Source organism: Contarinia nasturtii, unplaced genomic scaffold, assembly GCF_009176525.2.
Source record: "Contarinia nasturtii isolate CC-2019 unplaced genomic scaffold, AAFC_CNas_1.1 Cnas_scaffold_1699, whole genome shotgun sequence".
NCBI lineage: Eukaryota > Metazoa > Arthropoda > Insecta > Diptera > Cecidomyiidae > Contarinia > Contarinia nasturtii.
This window is the reverse complement of record NW_022199032.1, coordinates 2405031-2425424: the sequence shown is the minus strand read 5'-3', so window position 1 is coordinate 2425424 and position 20394 is coordinate 2405031. Positions and strand designations below refer to the sequence as shown.

The following is a 20394-nucleotide window of genomic DNA, read 5'->3' as shown; positions in this document are numbered from 1 at the left end:
ACAAAACAATTCTCGGGCTTTCGGCGCGCTTCATTCGATCTGAAAGCATTCGTGCACACTTGATACACATTCATAGGTACCCGAAACAAAATGGAACAAGAAGAATAAAAAAAAGAGAAACACGAAACGATGACGGCGACGACGGCGACGACGACGGATAGAGAAAGAGAGCGAGAGTGACATAAACATATATACAATGCGCGCGCGAAGGGAAGAGCAAAGTAAAAATCATTCTGTGAAAAGTGTTGTGCATAAGATATATCGCACGGCTTATACTTCTCTATAGCTTTCGTATGCACAGCAAGCCATTCAGTCAGTCAGCCAGTCAGCCAGCCAACAAGCAAACAAACATTGTATGTATCTATATTTCTGCCATCATTTCCATTAAATTTATAATATTATAGGTGTACACATACCTATAGAGTATAGTCGCTCTATTCGATTCGTGCTAAAAACCAACATGCACACGATACACAAAAAATGATGAATACAAAGAAAGGAGGAAAAAAAATTAAAAATAAAAAAAAATGTAAGAAGAGAAAAACAACAACAAAAACGGCTACAACGACAACGACAACGACGACGAAGCACAGCGACAGTAGAAACAGCAACGACAACAAATAAAAAGAAACGAACAAAAAATGAAAGAACTGAAAATATCTATAGATCTATCTTCATAGCCATTCATGCCTTTAACCTATAGCCGCGAACGTATAGAGCCACGAAGTGCCTCCATCAGCCTTTATAGTGTATTACATCGCATCAATGTATACACACACTTAGCGCGCGCGTTTGGCGTGTGGGGTAAAGCTGTTAGCACATAGCACCAAAACGCAAGCATTAGAGAGAAAGATATGGTGATAGAGCATTTATAATATTTAAACGGTATTACAAACATTGTTTTTGTTTCTTCGTTCTTTCTTTATTTTCGAAATGAAGTAATAGACGAACATAGCCGATTTGATTGTTGTTGCTGTTGTTTTCGTTGTTATTCATTTTCTTTTTCTTCTTTTTTGCGCCCATGGACTTTTTCCTTACTCTTTTCCCTCTAATGTGCTTCGATCTGGCCGATTCGATTGCTTTGCTGTTTTGACTTGTACATTTGTGTGTCGCATGTGAGCATTATCCATTGAGCTTATGAATGTTGATATATATCGATACGTTTTGTTACATATTTTTTTTCTCATTCGTCTTTTTCTCATTATTATTTTGCTGACTTGCGGTGACGTTCGTTAGAAATGGTGTGTTGTTGTTGATTATCTTTCTTGTGTATATGCGGTTTTTCATACTTATTATTTCTATCATCGTGTGTTATTTCTTCTTCATTTTTTTTTTCCCTTCTGTTTTATTCCGTATTGTTTCTCGTCGGTGATCTTCACGTAGTAATATGTTTTCTCTCCTTTCTTTATTTTGGCTACAATATAAATGTAGCATTTCCGTTCATGTACTGGAATATGCCATATGGACGAATGGCTTGCATTGAATGCAAAAAAAAAACACTTTTCATAATTCGTTATTCGTCTATACGAACTCATTTTTTTCTTTCTCTCCATCATTTTGCTTCCAAAAGAGTCGCAATTATAAAAAAAAAAATAGTCAGATTGTTTTTTTTTGCACTCATAATAATAATAGTAATAATGTTGTTATTACATTTTTTTCATTTATTAAAAAAAATCTTCGAATTTCACGCTACCGTTATCATTTAGTCATAGCAATGCTTGTTATTCTTGTCGGTCTTTCTTCAAAATTATCATCATTGTTGTTCACAGTGAAGCGTATTTTTTTTACATTTATGCGTGGAAAATTTGATGGGCTCTTATGCCCAGTCTGATTTGAGCGTTGTTGTTTTTTTCACATTGCGCGTTCTCTTTTTTTTCAATTCTCTCGCTCAGCCCAATGCTCTGTTTAGTCTTTGTCGAGCGGCTTCTTGATGACAGAGCGCTCTACATTTAAACACGTTACATTCCAATTTAACGTGGAAACGATATTTCATCATTTCACCGAATACACTTTCGAATTACACACAGTTGTGAATTTTGCTAGATTACTAGAAATTCACGGTGTTGGATTTTGTTTTTTTCGTTCGTCATTCGTGAACGCAAGTACACCGCATTTTCCATACAAATATTGAACAGAAACAAGAAGAAGTAAAAAAAACACATGTAACAGACAAGAGTCTGAGACAACTATCATTCAAAAATTGTATCTCTTAAGTGTCTATATTCTGAATTGAATAACAAGTACAACAATGGTAAAACAAAATATAAAACAAGTGCGAGTCAAATTTTCAGGTGTATGTACAGACATTTCTAAAAATCCAAAGTAAAAGAGGCTGCCGTGGGTTTGGGATTTTTTCGCTGAAAAAAAAAACCAATTATGCCAAAAACCAAAAAAGAAAACAATCACATTTACAAGATCATTTTTTTGATTAGTAGTACTCGAGGTACACTCACAGTAATTCATCTTTTCGGAATTTAGCCGTACCGAATTTGGAACAAATATGTTGTTGTTTTTTTTTCTCGTTCAGGCACGTCTACATTTTTTTCTCCACATTTGAAAATTTTATACATTATTTCATTATTTGGCAAACTCGCGAACCATATTGTTATATTGGATTTTACTTAAATATTTCGACTATGTTTTGTATCGCTTTTCTTTCTCTTTCTGTCTCGGTTGGCATGGCAATTCAATGGCGTTTTTTTTTTTTTTTTTTTCAAATCATACCAATTTTTTTCTCTTCTCTTTCGCCGTATGAGTGCTCAGCATTTATTATAAACGAATACGACTGTACTGTTACAGTACATCTCGTAGCAGCAATGAGAAAGTGTAAACTTGTAGGAGCTTTTTTGGTCTCGTTTGTTTTTTTCTGTTCGTGTTGTTTTGTTTTCGTTTCTCAACTTTTATTTAAAAGATATAGTCAGCAACTTACGTAGGTATTCATTTTATGTTGTTTTTTTCTTCACTTGCATCTATTCATCTGATGCAATTGGTAGATATGTGCAGATTTTTTTCGCTTTTATTTCTTTCCACACACTATTTTTTTGTGTGTTCGTTACATTCGTGAATTCTGTGTGAAATGTGTGAATGTATGCCGTTTTGATTTCGATTTTTTTTTCTGTTTCATTGCTCAGCCATTGCTATTGCCGTGTGACCGTTATTGTTTTTTGCTTTGGTTGCGCCTTCGTATATTCGCTTCACTATACTTGTTTCTCTTATAGTATCGTCGTCGTCATTATATTAGTTTTTTTTTTTTTTTTTTGGTGCGAATATATATACACGTAATCATGCGTAAAGTATATGTTGAGGCAAGCAAAAGTCGGAACGTCTCGCATTTTCCACAAACACTTACGGACATATTTATGCAGACTCTGTTATAAATAGATGTTGTGTATTTGGCGTTGAGCACGCGGTATTATGACAAAGACGATGAAATAAAAAAAGAGAGAGAGAGAGAGATAGAAATAATATAAGAAATGCTGCACTGCAAAAGACACACACAGAGCGAGAGTGAACTTTTTCGAAATGAAATTTTTCGCTTACTTTTTTTTTGTTTTTGCTTGCAACGCAACGCATTTCGCGATTCGGCATTTAATTTACTTGTTGTTCTTGTCTATTTTTTCTTCTTACATTCAAACGCTCTGTTGTTTGATGCCCGCCCCGCAATATCATTTTTATTAAACATTAATTTCATTAGTTTAATTGTTTTGATTACTGGTTATTGTTGTTGTAGTTGTTACAAGAGAGTGGTGGCTCAACCACAAACATTAAATGAATGTGCGAATGGACGAACAAGCGACCGGGGTAAAAGAGTGCGAGATGCAGCCGGCCGGGGAATCCTTGGTCGATGCGTAGTACGGTCGGAATGCGATTCGGTCAGAGGATTGCTGCCATTTTCATAATTTGTTTTGCATTTCGTCGCGAAATGCGGAGCGCAGAGGTTTTTTGCGCTCTCTTGTATTTTATTACAATTGACTGATGACTCTCTTTTTTTCTGTGACTGTTATTATTATTATTCGATTCTTAATGGAGTGTGAGAGTTTGTGTTACGCGTGTATTTATTACTGGCCCACTCTGGCCGTACCAATATAATAAAGTGTTTTGTATGTGTGTTTTCCCCCATTTTTTTCGCCTGTTCGCTCTTTTTCTGAAAAAATAAAAATAAATAAGAATCAATTCGACAGTAATGCCGGAGTGTAGACAGTAATATAGGAAACAACTTAAAATCGACGCAACATCATTCGTGCGTTCTCCATTAAACATGATGTGTATAGTATATAGACCGATTGAATTGTAGCCAGCCAAGTTATTCGGATTCAGTTCGGCTTGTCGGTGTTTTTTTGTGCATGTGAGTGTGTGTGTGCGCTGGTGTGCGCATTTATTTTCCACAGTATAAATATGTGTATACACAATTTTATGTCTGTTGTTTGGCTTAGCGGCGCTGTGTATAAGCATTACACTCTCCATCACACATATATTTGCTCTGCCTCTTCGAATCTTTCTTTCTTGGCATTCGCTCGCTCTCGCGCGCGCTCTCCCTCTATCTATCTCTCTTCTTGTCAGCAACAATTTCTCATTTTCTCTTATTCACTCTATCTTGGTTAGCCGATCGCTTGCGTTCGTGCATCGATCTCTCTCGCTCCCATTCTCCCGCAACTTTCTGGCAATGATATTTTGAATATACTGTACTTAGTGTATGTATGAGCTCATTTTGAATTTCAGTTGGCTGGCATTGCTGTAGCTAACCGTCTATCGGCTTGTATTATTAAGTGTGAATTGACCGCCGACAGAATTCATCACGAAACTTAACACACGAGAGAGGAAAAAAGCGGTGTATACGATTTGCGCGCGCCGTGTGACGTTTTTTTTTTCGTGTGTTGCTTCTTTTGTATGTTGTATATCTGTTGTTGTCTCATTTTGTGTGATTTCCACTGTTCATACATATTTTTTTTTTTTTTTTTGTATTTAATTTCTTAATTCGCTAAGTGTATTTTATCTCCGATCGGTAGTGGCTTGAATGGCCGAACTAGAAAAGAAAAGAGCATATATATATTTTTAAATATTGAAATTAATCGGACATTTAAATCGGTTAACAACGCGCGCGCAAACATTTCAGTGCCACCCGTGAAAATGTGTGTACAACATTGGAAGAGATAAATTGAGATGTGGGAAAAAAACGAGATCATTGCTTCGAAGTGAATTGTATTATATTGAATCATCGAACTGTTTGTTTTTGTTGCTATGAAGGCGATAGATAGAGAGAAACAGAGAAAAAAACAGTGCTCACAAAGTTAAAAAAAAAATAAGGTGCTGCAGCCTGGAATAACGACGATGACGACGGCGACAACAACAAGTGAATGACAAAAACATAGCACATGCAAACTAGAAGTTAAACAAATATGTGTTTAGTTGGTTTTTTTCCGCATACCAAAAGTGCGAATGCTGCTTGTGAAGAGTAATTTGAGTGTGACACACATGACGGACACACTTTTTTTTGTCGAAGTGCGCGACAGAATAAAAAAATAGAAATAACACACATCAAATCATTCAAACATACATACTCCAGTTATAATTTGCGGTGAACGATTTATCAGCTTCGGTGTGTGTACAGATTTTTTTCCCTTCAAATTCGTTATTATTGGCATTTGGCGTTTCTACATCTTTTTGCGCTGCGCTATATTCATATTCTGTGTTAAAAGTGTATGCATGTGTGTGTACGTTTTTTTAATAAATATAATGGTCAGTTGTTGTGATTGTCACTGTCATAAGCTTGATTTTTATCATGTTGTAAGTCACTTTGTTTACTTAAATTGAAATCAATTTTCTAAATTAAGTATATAATGCCATTCGGTTTTTTTTTTCGTTTCTTATTCAAATCTATGGCACCAATTTGAGTTTTTTTTATTCGTTGAATTAAGATACATTGAAATACAACATGGTCCATCTGATCATTGTTTATTCGAGATCATTTTGAAATTTATGTGAGTGAATACCTGTTTGCTGATTTACGAGCTACGATGATTCATATTAGCCGCGCTGCCGTATAATTTATCTATGTAATTGATTTGAACTTCATTCGAAAGAATTTTTCACACAAACAAAAAAAATGCTATCCTTTTGAAGGACGCACAATGAAAGAATTGAATGATTATGCTCTTTGGATGCTATAAAAAGACTCAAAACACACTGAATTATTTCTTTCTCCAAATGAATGACAATTTAAAAAAAGCGCAAACTTTACCGGGAGATCTCGTTGCCAATTCAGACCCACATGAACCGAATGAGAATATATATATACATATAAATCATGTGGCTGTGCACCATCAAGAATGTGTCTGAATTCGTTTGAAGAGGAGCTCAGGATGACAATATATATAAAAAAAACTGTACAAACGAAAAAAAGAGATTAGCATTTTATTGTGCATGCATTGCATTCTAAGTGAGTGTTGGTTGATAATGCCATGCACCGTCACTTTTGTCATCTTCCATTTATGTAAATTGTCTTTACCACCACAGAATGGAACAAAAAACCGGTTCGGCATTTTGCGATTATACATACACACAATCCGCCTCTGTATCTTGCGCTTTGTCCCTCTTCCGTTATCTCTCTTTCTCTTAAATCAATCGAGAGCGTGCACATGTCTTTGCCCATACTTTATTGAATCAAACATTTTTTTTCTTCTTGTTTTGCATTTTTTTTAAATATATATAAATAGTAGTAATAGCAAGAAACCGAATTTCTGAGCAACGCCGCCAAGATTCCATTTTTCTTATCTTTTGTTCGGTCTCTCTCTTTCTCTCGGTTTTTTTTTATAGAATTCATGAACCATTTTTATTTCGCGTCGTGAATTAATTCGTTTCATATTCATGAAATAATCAAAATAAATATCGAAAGTAAGAAAAAAAAGTAAAATTACACTTTGAACGAGAGGAATCAGAGCACGCCATGAAGTAATCAAGGCTACGAACTTTTAATAAATTTGTGTTCCAGTTTGGAAGGAAAAAATTGGCGAAGCGTTGACGTTTTCGTCATGGGTCATAGTGATTCTGAGAAGCGAGAGAAAAAAAATCATACCGTTCACAGCTTTGTTTTGTGTGTGTGTGTGTGTGTGTGTGTGTGTGTGTCCACCAATAATCTCTCTGTTGGTGGGGCGAACCATGTTTCACACAAAATAAAAAAGTATGTAAGCGTTCGGAATGTAACATAAACAATAAGTAAAAAAAGAAAAGAATAAAAAAAAACACCAACCAGCAACAATTTCAATGATTCAAAAACGTTTTGATCAAAGTGCAGAGCGAAAAGACAAATAGGTTGTGCTAATTCAAAACTTCAAAATTCGGCATTCATTCTTGGGTTTTGTGTATTGTTGTTTCTGTTGTTATTATTTTTCTTTCGTTCGTTGTTGAAATTAAAAACATCGAGAGGAAATAAACAAGTTTGTTAAATCGGCTTTAAAATTGGGGAACTTCTCAAACGGTTTCGAAGTCGGCGTCTATTACACACATAAAAGAATATCACATTGGTATGGAATATGGAGAGCAATGAAACAATTTTGAAGGCTAAAATGTTGTGTGTTGCCTTTCTATCTCTGTCTGGTTTCGTGTAACATTCATGGTACATGTACATTGTACACGTCTTAGTCATTTCACATGGAAAAAATATATATATATGCAAAGTTCGAATTGTGGCTAACTTGCCTAAATGGATTACTTGATAAGTTTTGAAACATCAAGGTAATGGTTTCGTTAGTTCGTTGCTTTTCTTCTTTTTTTATTCTTCTTCTTCTTCTTCGTGTTCTTTTCGTAGACTAATTTCGTAGTGTAAATTGTACAGTCTAATCATCATCACAGAATATGCCTATGTCTATGCCCCAACAGAGAAGAGAAAAAAAGTACTAAAGGCATTGTTTATCATTTCTCATTTCCATCGATGATCTAAAAGAAACGAATGCAAAGAAACAAGAACTCCACAACGAATATAAATTACATTCTGAACGCCCTTGTGGACACACCGATCGGTTGTATGTGTGTATATATGGTGTATGCAATGACACATCAAATTATGAAAATCGAACAATGCGGTCGGTAACATAATAGTCACGCGTATCGATTACGGCCGTTGATTTGAAGAATAATCACCTTATGTCTTTCTTTCTCTCAATTTTTTTTTTCTTCTCGTTCTTTTTTTCGCTTGTTAATTCGTTTCGCGTACACTTTTTTTTCTCTTCACCCATACACAATTGGGTGAATTCATTCAACGCCTCCTTAAATCTCAAAGAGAACGAAAGAACAATAAGAAAAAGACGACGACGGCAACGGCAACGAAAAAAAACACGAATTTCCATTTATTGTGTGTTGCTGGTTTTTTTCTGGTTATACTATGTCTAACTGTACAACATATCTATACAAAGTTCAAGTGTATCGAAGATACAAACAAAACGTCATTTTCTGCTATCGATTACGCTCTTTTTGTATCTAGTCTTCCGACAGTTTTGAGTGAATTTAGTATACCGTTGACGTAAACTAAGTATATGTGCATCAATTTAAATTCGACGACTTTGATTTCGGTGAAATATTTTTTTAAATTCTTTTTGACATTTCACTCAACGTAATTTATGCCGAACAGTGCTTAGTAAGCACACAATCTTAAGTGGCCCACTGTAATGCCGTGCAAATAATATAAATGTCATTTAAACACGAACAATTTCCGTAAAGGTTTCCTACATTGAAACTACTATAGTATTCTTAGCAAACAGAGTTAAGTTTATGGTGATTATTTTCTCTTTTTCTCTCTCTCTCTCTATCTCTGTCCGTTTATTGTATTTGAAGACAACTGAAATTATGCATGTAACATAAATGAAAAAAAGAGATTTTTGATACACTGAAATTGGAATTGGATACTATTTAAGAATATTTGATTTGAGAACGAAGAAATTGCTACAGAATAAATGTGTTGTAGTTACGGTGACCCATCATTGGAAATGGAATAAAGATTGAATGATTATGACAAACTATATTGCACAATCGTACACAATATTATTCATATTTGCATCCAGAAAAATTATATAAATGTCGAATCATTTTGAATAAAGAATCACACTTAACATCATAACTTTGCAACAAGAATATCTAAGGGGAATAAATCGTTTATAAATAAAAAAAGAAACCGGTTTCTTACATAAATGTCATAATTTTTCACGTGATTTACTGCATCTTTTAAATGACACACTATTTTTGCTAATGAATAAACAAAATGTTATCAGACTATGCTATCGCATCCAAATCAATGTCGATGACAATTTAGATTTTTGCGGTTCACTAGTCGTCACTACTGATATATGTCAGTGTGTATGTGTGTTTTTTTGTGTCTTCTGTCAATTTATTTTTTGTTCATCATAATGACCGTTGATTTGGTGATTCAAATAAAAAAATATGTATTTCAAATTGAGTTGAGAACAGCGTCAACTCTTATTGGCAATACAGTGTTATTGTAAGGAAAACAATTCGTTTAAGGGAAAATGATGCCTTTAATTTCTATTCGAAAAATCACGTCAAATGATATTGTCATTATTGCAAAAATCTGTCAACGTGTCACATCATTCTCAACGGCGACTGTCCTTTGATCTCAATTTCATGCGAACGAAAGAAAAAAAAACCAATAACACCAACAACAATGTACCAATGGAAAATAATTTAAGAGAACAATTCAATGAGCACAAAAATTAATAAATTACTAGAAAATAATGCGCAAAAAAGGCGCAAAATGAGATGCAATGGCAGTGTAGAAAAGTGCAATGAAACGAAGAAAAGAGAGAAAACGCGACCGAATTGAAAGAAGAGAAGCAAAAAAAAAGAATGAGTCGTCGCGCAAATATACATGCGTGTGTGTGTGTGTGAGTGTATGTTCGTTCGACATAATATGCGTCAGTGGAATAGCGAATGCCAATTGATATGAGGCGATATACAGAAGAGTAGCACGCGATAAATGCTACATATGCGAGTGTGCATTTAAGTAAAAGTTATTGTTTCAACCAGTTCTCTGTTGTTGCTTCTTTATTTTCTCTGCTTCTCGTAATTCGCTGGTTTGTTCGTTCGGTGAGACGCGGCGAACAGTGAGTTTGCGATCTTTTCCGATTCGTGCGCGTTGCATACTTTCGCTCATATGAATGTATTCATAATTGTTATTTTAATGTGCATTTTCGTTCGTATGGTTTTGTGCAGTTTTTCGCGCGTTCACATGCTTCTTCTTACTCGATAAAATCGGCCGTTTGTCTTGATTCTTTTGCATCTATCTATACATCGTGCCCAATACCGTCTTCTTGGCGCTCACCACTTATATCTGTCCTTCTATCATTCGCGTCCTCTTCAATGCACATCTCTTTGCCGTCGTCATCGTCGTTTTCTTCTTACTTTTCGCTTTTTAGTATGTTCATTTTGAATACAAGCTTGTTGTATTACTCTCATTCAAACCATAGCATATTGATATTTGCACACACATACTCACACATATTTGCGTATACATATGCTATCTTAATTTTATTAATTCGCGATCTGCATCTATGCTATTCCATATTCAGTTTACGCTCTTGCATTCTGGTATTTGTTTTTTTTTTTCTTCGCTTCTTTCTCTCTCTCTCTCTCTCTCTCGCAATTTTAACATGGGTGATTAATTCAATTTTCTGCACACATAAAGCATATAATATACGTAGAATATACATGTGCGGTGTATATATATATTTACGAATTGGGCTCAGTACCGAAAACGAGTGCGCGTCGCGCCATTATTATATATCTCGATATTTTGAGTAAAAGTATGTTCGATAGAAAGGCGTAACGAGGAAGAGGTTGAGAGGAGGCGAGAGAGAGAGAAAAATCTCAAAAAAGCATACAATAAAACATGCAGAATGCACACGATGTAGCGAAAAGAACACGGAAACGAAGTTCCAAAAGACTCTTTTAATTCAAGTTTTGTTTATAATTTGTGTGTGGTGAATCGGAGATTTCTATCTTGGCTGCGCATTGAAGCCCACAATCAACCGAAAAGAACACTTTGTGTATGCTATTCGTATGTGGGATAAAATACTTATTGAACACTGCGCACAAATAACCACATGAACATTTCAATGTAACCGAACGAACCAAAACACACACTTGAAAAAACACACTGTATGAACTCAAGAGCAAGAGAAATGCTGGGATACACGAAAAAAAAACTACGCAAATATGCGATAATTGGGAAAATACATTTGATCATTGATTCTTTTTCTTTATCGTTGCCTCAATGTAGTCGAACAGCTATCGAAAATTGCAAATAACATTAATTACTACGATCAATGTTTTAAAGTTCACACATATGCAGAAACAAAACGGTTAAGCGATTTTCTTCCTTCAAATGGAACGACCACGAAAAATCCGCTTCTGACCTCTTTTCCACTTTGCCCCATTAAAACAAACGATACGATTGAACCAATGATCAATTTGGTATCAAACCGTAAAATCGGTTCAATTTATTTAAGCCCGATGATTCTTGACAGATTAAGATTAAGAAAATGTTCATTGAATGAAAAATAAAATTGCTGCACGATTCGATGCACGGTTTCATTGCATCAAATGTGATTTAATAGATAAAACAATATTCTTTCGATTTCTTCAATTTATTATCAGCACACATCAACAAGCTGAATGAAAATGGCGAAAGAAAAGGTTCTCACTCTCATTGTGCTGTGTGTGTGTGTGTTTTTCTTTCATTTAAATTGACGTAGTAACAGGCGTTAATAAATAGATTCGGATCGCCAATGTGACTTCAATTCCGAATCGCAGAATCTACTCTCGTGTTTGGTGTGTTTCGTGTGTCTTTTATTTTGCTGAAATTGTGCAAACATTCTGCTGTTTATGCACACAAATTCTACAGATGAAACGTGCGATGGATTTGGATTACAGACAAGCATCAAATGATTCGCTCCATTTTTGGTGTGTGTGCACTGATTTTGCCTGCAAACGCTGGTTGTTGTGGATTTTTTTGTTGTTATTATTGTTGTTTTTGCTGCTGGAACGTTTTTTTCCGTATCGGTTGTTCGTTACTTGTATGTCAAGTGTCAGCATATTTTCAGTGTTTTTATTCACACAAACATCACAGAGCGCTCGTACTCTTTTCCTTCAACAGATTGCTGATTGCTCGTACACAAAATGACTTGTTCAATAACAAAGAACGAAACTGTGTAGTAGGCACATATATGTTCAAACGGTAGACATATCTATCATACGAATATCGTATTAAAGTACAAAATAATAATAAATTGCTGACGTCGGCAACAATGCATCGTATCATCATTGTGCACGATTTTTATTGAATCAGCTCAAAATATGCAATTGTGCAAATCGAAAGAGAAAAGCTACGTAGAACCAAAAAGTAACGCCAACCACGCGCGCATTCACCGTGCACGCGCTCTCTCTCTCTCTCTCTCTCTCTCTCATTCTCTATATTTAATGGAGCAAACACCGAGCGAAAAAAAAATGTGTGTTTTCGTGTACAACAGAATCATTTGCTCTACATCTATCGAAGACAAGCATTGTAATACGCGTGTTCACGCGGTTGAAATTTAGCGAATATCAATATCCATCGGGCACATCACAGTTTATTTATTTTTATCTCTTGTTTTTGTATCTCTCCCTTAATTTCCATTGGTCGCATTGAAAAAAACAAAATTCAACGAACAACGATATTCAATGTAATTGATGGGTTTCATCAACAAAACTTCAAATAAACACGTAGTTAAAGGTGCTTTGCTCTCTGTCGAAACGTTTCAAAAAAGAAAAATACGAAAATAGTTGTCTCATATTTCGATTGAGTCAAACATCACATATAGCGCAAATTGGCACAGGAGCCAATGAACTAAAATGTTTACGTAAAACGACGCTTTATGTCGACTGATTTACTTACCGTATTTAATTTGATGAATAGCGAATATTGCGCTATTTGATTTTAACTCTATCGACATCATCAAAACTATTACCAGCATCGAATAGTATATGGTATATTTTCATTAAATTCGTTGGAATGTTTCCATGGGTTTGAATTCGGATTCGGATTTGTTATTATAAATTTCATTACTCTTGCAAATTTATAAAATGAAATTGACCAATCATTTTTACCTTCCGGCAGAGCAATTATGCGTATGTCAAAATTTGGATGGCGAACACACACACACACACACACAAGCGCATGCAAAAAAAGCATCTCTATCTTCATGCCGTTCTATTGACCGTTTTCAAAAAGTCGAAAAAAAATATATATTTTGCGATAAATTATATATTTAAACATAGAAAAGATGCATCATCAATGCAAATGACAGCGTTCCAATATCGAATATAAAACATATATGAACATATGAAAACTGTACACAAACATATGCTCTTTCATGTCTCCGCATTAAAATGAAGCGCTCTTTTTTTGCAACACAAAGCAATGAGAATATTCAAAATTATTTCATACCAAAAACTCAATAATACATGAAATATGTATATCGATCATGTACAAACTGGAAAGCAAACGTAATTCCATTTTATATTAAATCAATCTGGCTAAATTGAACACGCCAAATGAAATTGTTTGCGTTTTTTTTCGAATAAATTTGATACCGGTTCGAGAAACCGGTGGACAGAGAATCGGTTTCGATAAATATGCGCCGGTACAAATACAAATTATAATCGTATATTTTCAATAGTGATGCTATTTTTTTGTTGTTACCGCCGCACATGGATGGGGTAGATACGAGTAGTTTACAAATTGCAGTCTAAATGGGATTATGGTTTGAATGAAACATGGATTTTATCGCTTTTTGGCAAGCATTTATTAAACCAATTCAATCACAATCCATTAGCCTAAAACATTCAGTGGCACGAAAATTGAACTCAAACTCGAGCATACACACAAATATATATCCAAATGAAAAAAAAACAAATTCATTAATAAAATATTTAAGCGAAAAATGCATCAAATGAAAATCGCTTTATTTTATAAATTATTGAAAAAGTCTACCTAACGATCAAAAATCATGCGTAGATTGTACTCAATAAAAAAATATGCATACTATACGAATGTCTGAAAGTGTATCGACTACTGAATCCGTGTTATCATTCCCATCGAACTAACAACTCTAACTTCGTTCACACATAATCGAACAAAAAGAAAATACTTCCGAATGTCGGTGTGAAGGAAAGCAACAGTTAATGGCACATATTGTCGTCAAATCAAATTCACTACAATGTCGATTGATTGAACGAGAGAGAGAGAGAGCGGAAGAAAATAACTCGTTGTCAATGTCGTGTTTTATGATTGAAACGTATGAATTTGATTGCAATCAATGCATATTTTCATCTCATCAAATCTATTTACATAGAAAGCGTTGCATACCATCGTGTCTCATACACAATAATCAAAAGACATAAACCCATTTAAGTGTTTTATTCGTATGTGTGCACGCGTTCGCAAGCGCTCTTCAATTGTAAATATTTATTCAAATGTTCAAAAGCATATTGTGACGACTAAACAAAGCTTACGTCACATAATTGCCGATAATGAAAATGGTTTAAACTTGAGTTCAATTGCATTCAATACCTTGAGACGTTTTCGCGTATGATTTATATCGTATCGTAATGACTAAACCGGCGAATGTGGTTAAAATCAAGCGTTCAACGTAGTACACACAGTATACACACAGTGTGCATATATCGCATCAATTCATGAATATTTCCGCCATGCTAGATTGTTCTCTTGAATTGTGTGTGCTTGTGCTTTTAAAAAAATGCTTGGTGGGTGCTAAAAACAGACACGATCTTTCACGTGAAAAGATAAGTAATGGTTGTGCTGTCATTTTACGATAAATTGTCCCATATATACATTGCATTGAATTACTTTTATCTTGCATCACAAAATTAGAAGACAACGACAATAAAAATTGTTAGTTTGATGCCACATATATTGGCATTACCGTGAATTGTATTACCTTGCCAATTGTACATAATAAGGAACATGCATTCGATTCAAAATTCAATATTTAATTGGCTACTATTCTTAGCGTATATATGTGAAATGTGCTGTGCACAGTCCAAATTTATTTATGGAAATGAACGTTATAGAAATTGGCCCCTATTGGATATTCGCTATTTTATTTACCATCAATTGTCCGTGCAAATCGAGTGTGTAATCTATAAATATATAGATATAGATATATATATAAATGCCACCATTCAATAAAATCATAAATGTGCAATCAAATGAACACATTTCATATCGCAATTATAAAAATATTATTGATAGTAATAATTAGCATTCACATTATTAATTTGTATTTTAATCTTTTCGATCCTTTCATTGTAGTCTCTGTTTGATGTTTGTTTGTGTGTTTTTTTTTTGTTGTGTTTCATGTTTTGTTTAAATGTCATTTGCGCCATTCATTGTTGTCACAAATGTAACTTTATTGCCATTTTGCATTTGAAATCCTGTGATTTCATTTATATACAGCCCGTATTCATGCGACCGTAATAAGACATAAAATTCTATAATAATGATATTTGTTAACAACAACAACACGAAATCCCAATAAAAATATAAAAATCAAGTGACTTGAGTGGAAAGGGTATCATTGATTCAAAATGCATGAGTCAGTTTAAATGAGAATGTGGAACTTTTCATGTTGCGAAATTGAATCGCTTAGAAAATTGTTGAGATTACTTTACATGTATTTTATTGTTGCGCATTATCACATCTGTTTGATTGGAGCTCAACATTTGTGTGTTTGTGTATGCTTTTGTTGTTGTTGTTGTTGTTGTTGTGCATAGTTTCCGATTCAATAACGAACGGTGTTCGTTTGCTAGTCGTATGTTGTGTGGCGATGTGAACGAATGAACATTGCGCTACAAACACAGATATCGGCACCTCGGGAGTACAGAGTCCGTTTGCTGACAAATCTCATAAAATTCCAAAACTCGTACGATTCCAAAAAAAAAAACGATTTTATGTTGTGCACGGCTTTGTTGTCATTTCATTCTTCCTCTACACCATCCGACCATCCCTCAAGCGTGTCTCGTTCACTTTCTGTTTGTCGCATCTTAATTATTAAACATGGATATTGATAATTTTGGAATAGTTTATGTTGCGGAAATACAATAAATGTGTGGATAACTAATAACGTACACTAGCCGATGAATGGTGTATATATTTTGAGTTGTGCTGCGTACAAAGAGTTATCATTACATTTTGTCGTATCGAAAACAAATCGAAAATAAAAATGCGACCAACATAATCGGGGGGAAAACAGAGATGTATTCGCACCGCATTCAATGTTGTCGTCTCATTATTTCATTTAATTCGCCACATGAAAGAGACGCCAAATTAAAATAAGAAACTCGAATGTAATTGAACAAAAGCAAAATTACCGCGTAATGTGAACGAGCTACAATGGCATGCTCAAGCTTTATAACTTTCACAACGTAAATCGACAAAACAAAACAAAATCATAATAATAATAATAGCAAAAACAGCAAATTATTGTATAAACTCATTTTGCGAATCAACTTCATAAAGAGAAACGTAATACACATTGTGTTTTTGTACAAGTGTAAAGCATCCAAAGAATGTGTAGACATGTGGCTTAAAGTAGAGCATACAATACGCGTGTGTATATTGTTTGGCGATTGTGTTTTTTTTTTCTTCATATTCGCAATTTTGCATTTATACCGTGTTGTCTGTGCAATCGTGTATATGGTGTGTGTGTCTGTATTGCGTGGCTGTGACGGTATGATTGGCGATGACGATAGTTGTGGTAGCGGCTCATTGCTTAATTTGATCTATAATGCAGTTCTCGGTGTCGAACATTAGAGCGCGCACGTGTGAGATGTTGAATAATGAATTTATATTGTCACCCCACCATACCCATTCAAATCGAATGGCCACAATATACAAAACCATTTTGCATGCACAAGCACCGCATAGAAAACAATATAGCTTAACTGTTTTGTTATATGTCATTGTCGAATGAATTCTAAATCATGACTTAATTAAATTGTACCATAATTTCAAAACATTCAATTTTGACTTAATTACTATTTGTATATTGGAATTATCTATTTATCTCACATATTAATAGCTATTTACCATTTATTTTCTCTCATTACAGATGATGATATGATTAAGAGATCGCTAAAGGTAAGCATGAAATTATAAACAAAAAAAAAAGTCATTGACATAGTCTATGAGGTCAGAGAGGATTGGATTTTTGTTTTGGAAATCACTCTATGACGTCGACCGAACCGAATTTGATTGAAAATTGCACAAAATTTCAATTCCACCAAGTTCCAAATGTCACTCGAGTGACAGCCAACCAAATAGAATAAAGTGCATGCTCATGCTGGCTTTATAACGTCTCACCATACATAGAGCGACAAAACATTACCTGTTTGGTTGTATACAGAGCCAACAATATGCATATTCGTTTAATGGGAATATATTTCAGTGGAAATTTCGATGGTTATCTCACAATAAATAAGCCAAGAATTAAAAGCGTACACATCATACATGGGCACGGTTCGAAAATTAGGGGGGGAGGGGACCCATCCCTCAATAACAAAACCCCAACAAATCGATAGAAATACTCAACTGTCGTCTAGGTAGGGGGTAGCTCGGACGATTTAAGGGAGATTATACAAGATTATACCTCCCCATCTGCTCATGTATGATACACATTTCCATGGACAATGCCACATCATTTATACATGTAGATGTTGTATTTGTGTGTGCGTAACCGATTTTCATATGTAAATATTTATCAGAATGTGTGAATGGCAACATCCATTATAACTGTTAGTGACAATTCGGGGAAATATACAACTCTCGGTTCTTCCCTCAAATGCAATACCACAAATTAAAGGAAAAGCGAAACATGTCTAACATCATTCAATGAAAATGGAAACTTAATCCGAACAATATACCCTGGCAACGATATGTGTTGCATGGTTTACATCGGCCTTCAAGCTATGTGTGTGTGCAATGCGGGAACGTTTTACATCAACGTAATAATCGAATATTAAATAGAAATATGTAAACACTCGCACGTCACAACGTTTTCAATGGACATTTATTCAAGTACATACATATTACTATTTGGCACCGTCATCGTCGTTGTGTTGTCGTCTGCAACCATTATTTTGCACTCGAACAATCTTACAACCTTCTAAAACCGACCATACGTTTTGTTCATTGATTTTCATCTCTTGAATTTAATTCCATTCTTTAGATATTCTGATGGTAGTCACGCACCGTGCACAACACATGCTCACTTCAATGCTATTTTCATTCACTATAAATGCAAATTTATTTTGTAGTACACATTGCATGTCGCCATGCAATACACGCATACACACACATAATCTCAAACTGAAAAATTTTGAAAAAAAAAACATTTGAAATTTAATTTTTTATATTTTTAATTCCAATTGAAATAAAACCACGATTCCATTCATTCTGGGATATGTCCATTTTTCTTTCGTTTTTCTTTTCGCTTTGTGCAATTTTTTATGTGCATTACTCAAATCGACAGTATGCATCCATTGTTGATTGAAGCAAAAGTTCGAGGCAAATGTGTCTGAAAGCCAAGTGCCCCAAAACTATTTGTTTTTTTTTTTTTATTTAAAACGTAAAATGTCAAAATGCCATATCGATTTTGGTCGATCATTTGATATTTGCAATGGTCAAGCTATTTCTACTATGGAAGAAGTATTCAAAATTCAACTTAAAACTATTTCACCCTACTTTTATATCAGTACCCATTGTTTTGTCGACTACACATAAATCTCGATTAGTGCATGCACTTAGAGAAAGAGGTATGCAAAATTACAAGTCAAAATTCATTGCAATCATATAAATTGTTTTTTTTAATTCATTTTCTCACACACATTATGTGAAAATTCCAAAATGTTTATTACCACACAATGACTGGGGTGGTAGGCCGATTTAAGTCAACATGTAAAAATTTCATTCACATTCGTAACAATGTAATTTATGAATTTTGTTCAGATGACAGTTCACATTGAATTGATACAAATATGAATCGATAATAATTGAAATTCATGGCACAATATATATTTTGTTGTGTGTGTACATGTGTGGATGAGAGAAAGCGACTTCTGTTGTTCATGCGTTGTTACCATTTCTATGTTGTTTTATATACATATTAAACATGATAGAGCTTTTGTTCGGCACACGATTGACATAAAGCATTTAACTACTGAGCTATGTTTAAATAAGCACAATGCAAATTTGCAGCATTTCAATTATTCGATAGAATCTGCCGTCTATGTGACTCCTTTGATAAATCACTATCTAACTGTATCGAATGCTCATACTTTTGATGGGTATATTCGTGTTTGTCTTTTCCCGTTTTGCTTCTTTCCATGCATCATCCACCTCACCATGCGCTCGTTCAACTCACATTGGTCCATGCCGATTCACAACAAATACATATTTTCGATCGATATGAACGACAACAAGTTTTGCAAACATTTATAATGTTTGTATCGCGAAGTGGCAACTTTATATCATGCTATTTAATGCGATTTTTCTATATTAAAAGTTTGCATTAAAATGTCCATGCGATTAAAATTTCGAAACATTGATCATAATTTATTTATATCTGTACTGAATCTGTAGACCAAAATGAAAGTGCCAATCCAATAGAAGGAAAAAGACGACGAAATTCATAGCAAAAAATACATGTTCGCTTTAAAAGAAAGGACATAAATAATTAATGGGCTTGAATAGCATGACTTAATGGAAATTTCAAAATCTATTTGTTCTTTTTGTATTTCAAGGTTTTTTATGACTTATTGCCCCTTTCTAACCAAATTATTCTATTTTTTATTATCATATCATGAAGACAAACGAACAATATGTATTGAGTAAAAAATAAACTTTTAAATGTCTATTAACTAATTAAATATGGATTGTGTTCCAGTTCTATGTGAATGACACATTACGACAAGGATGCATGTTGAATAAATTTCAAATTACATCGGTTTCATGTTCAAATAGTCGTTTAAAAAAATAAATAACTACCTTTCTCGATGGATTTAAGGCATTACAAACTTTGATTAAAGTAATGAAAGCTTACAATTTTTGTTTATTGTAGTCAAATGTTTTCAAAACTGGAAAAATGAAAAAAAAAAAAATCGGAAGTGATGGTGTTAGTCCCTTGCCTAATAATTATCTCGAAAATATTTCAATTAATATTTACTTCGTTGGCTTCCCACAAAATTTCCATTTAATTCCATATTAAATGGACAAACTGAGAAAAAGACACACACACACACACACACACACACACACACACACACACACACACA

At 34.2% G+C, this 20394-nt stretch overlaps 1 protein-coding gene across 4 annotated transcripts in view; it reads left to right on the top strand.

Moving 5' to 3' along the window:
- The window catches only part of LOC116347146 (C-terminal-binding protein-like), a 42959-nt gene that overhangs the window by 3180 nt on the left and 19385 nt on the right, over positions 1-20394 (top strand). For 2 of the 4 annotated variants that reach the window (XM_031777622.1, XM_031777618.1), the window contains exon 2: positions 17175-17203. The gene's annotated coding sequence lies outside the window, so the exon portion shown is untranslated. Of the gene's footprint in view, positions 1-5005; positions 5597-5713; positions 5785-17174; positions 17204-20394 lie in introns of those variants that run through there. The other 2 variants (XM_031777619.1, XM_031777620.1) reach the window with 2 other exon arrangements.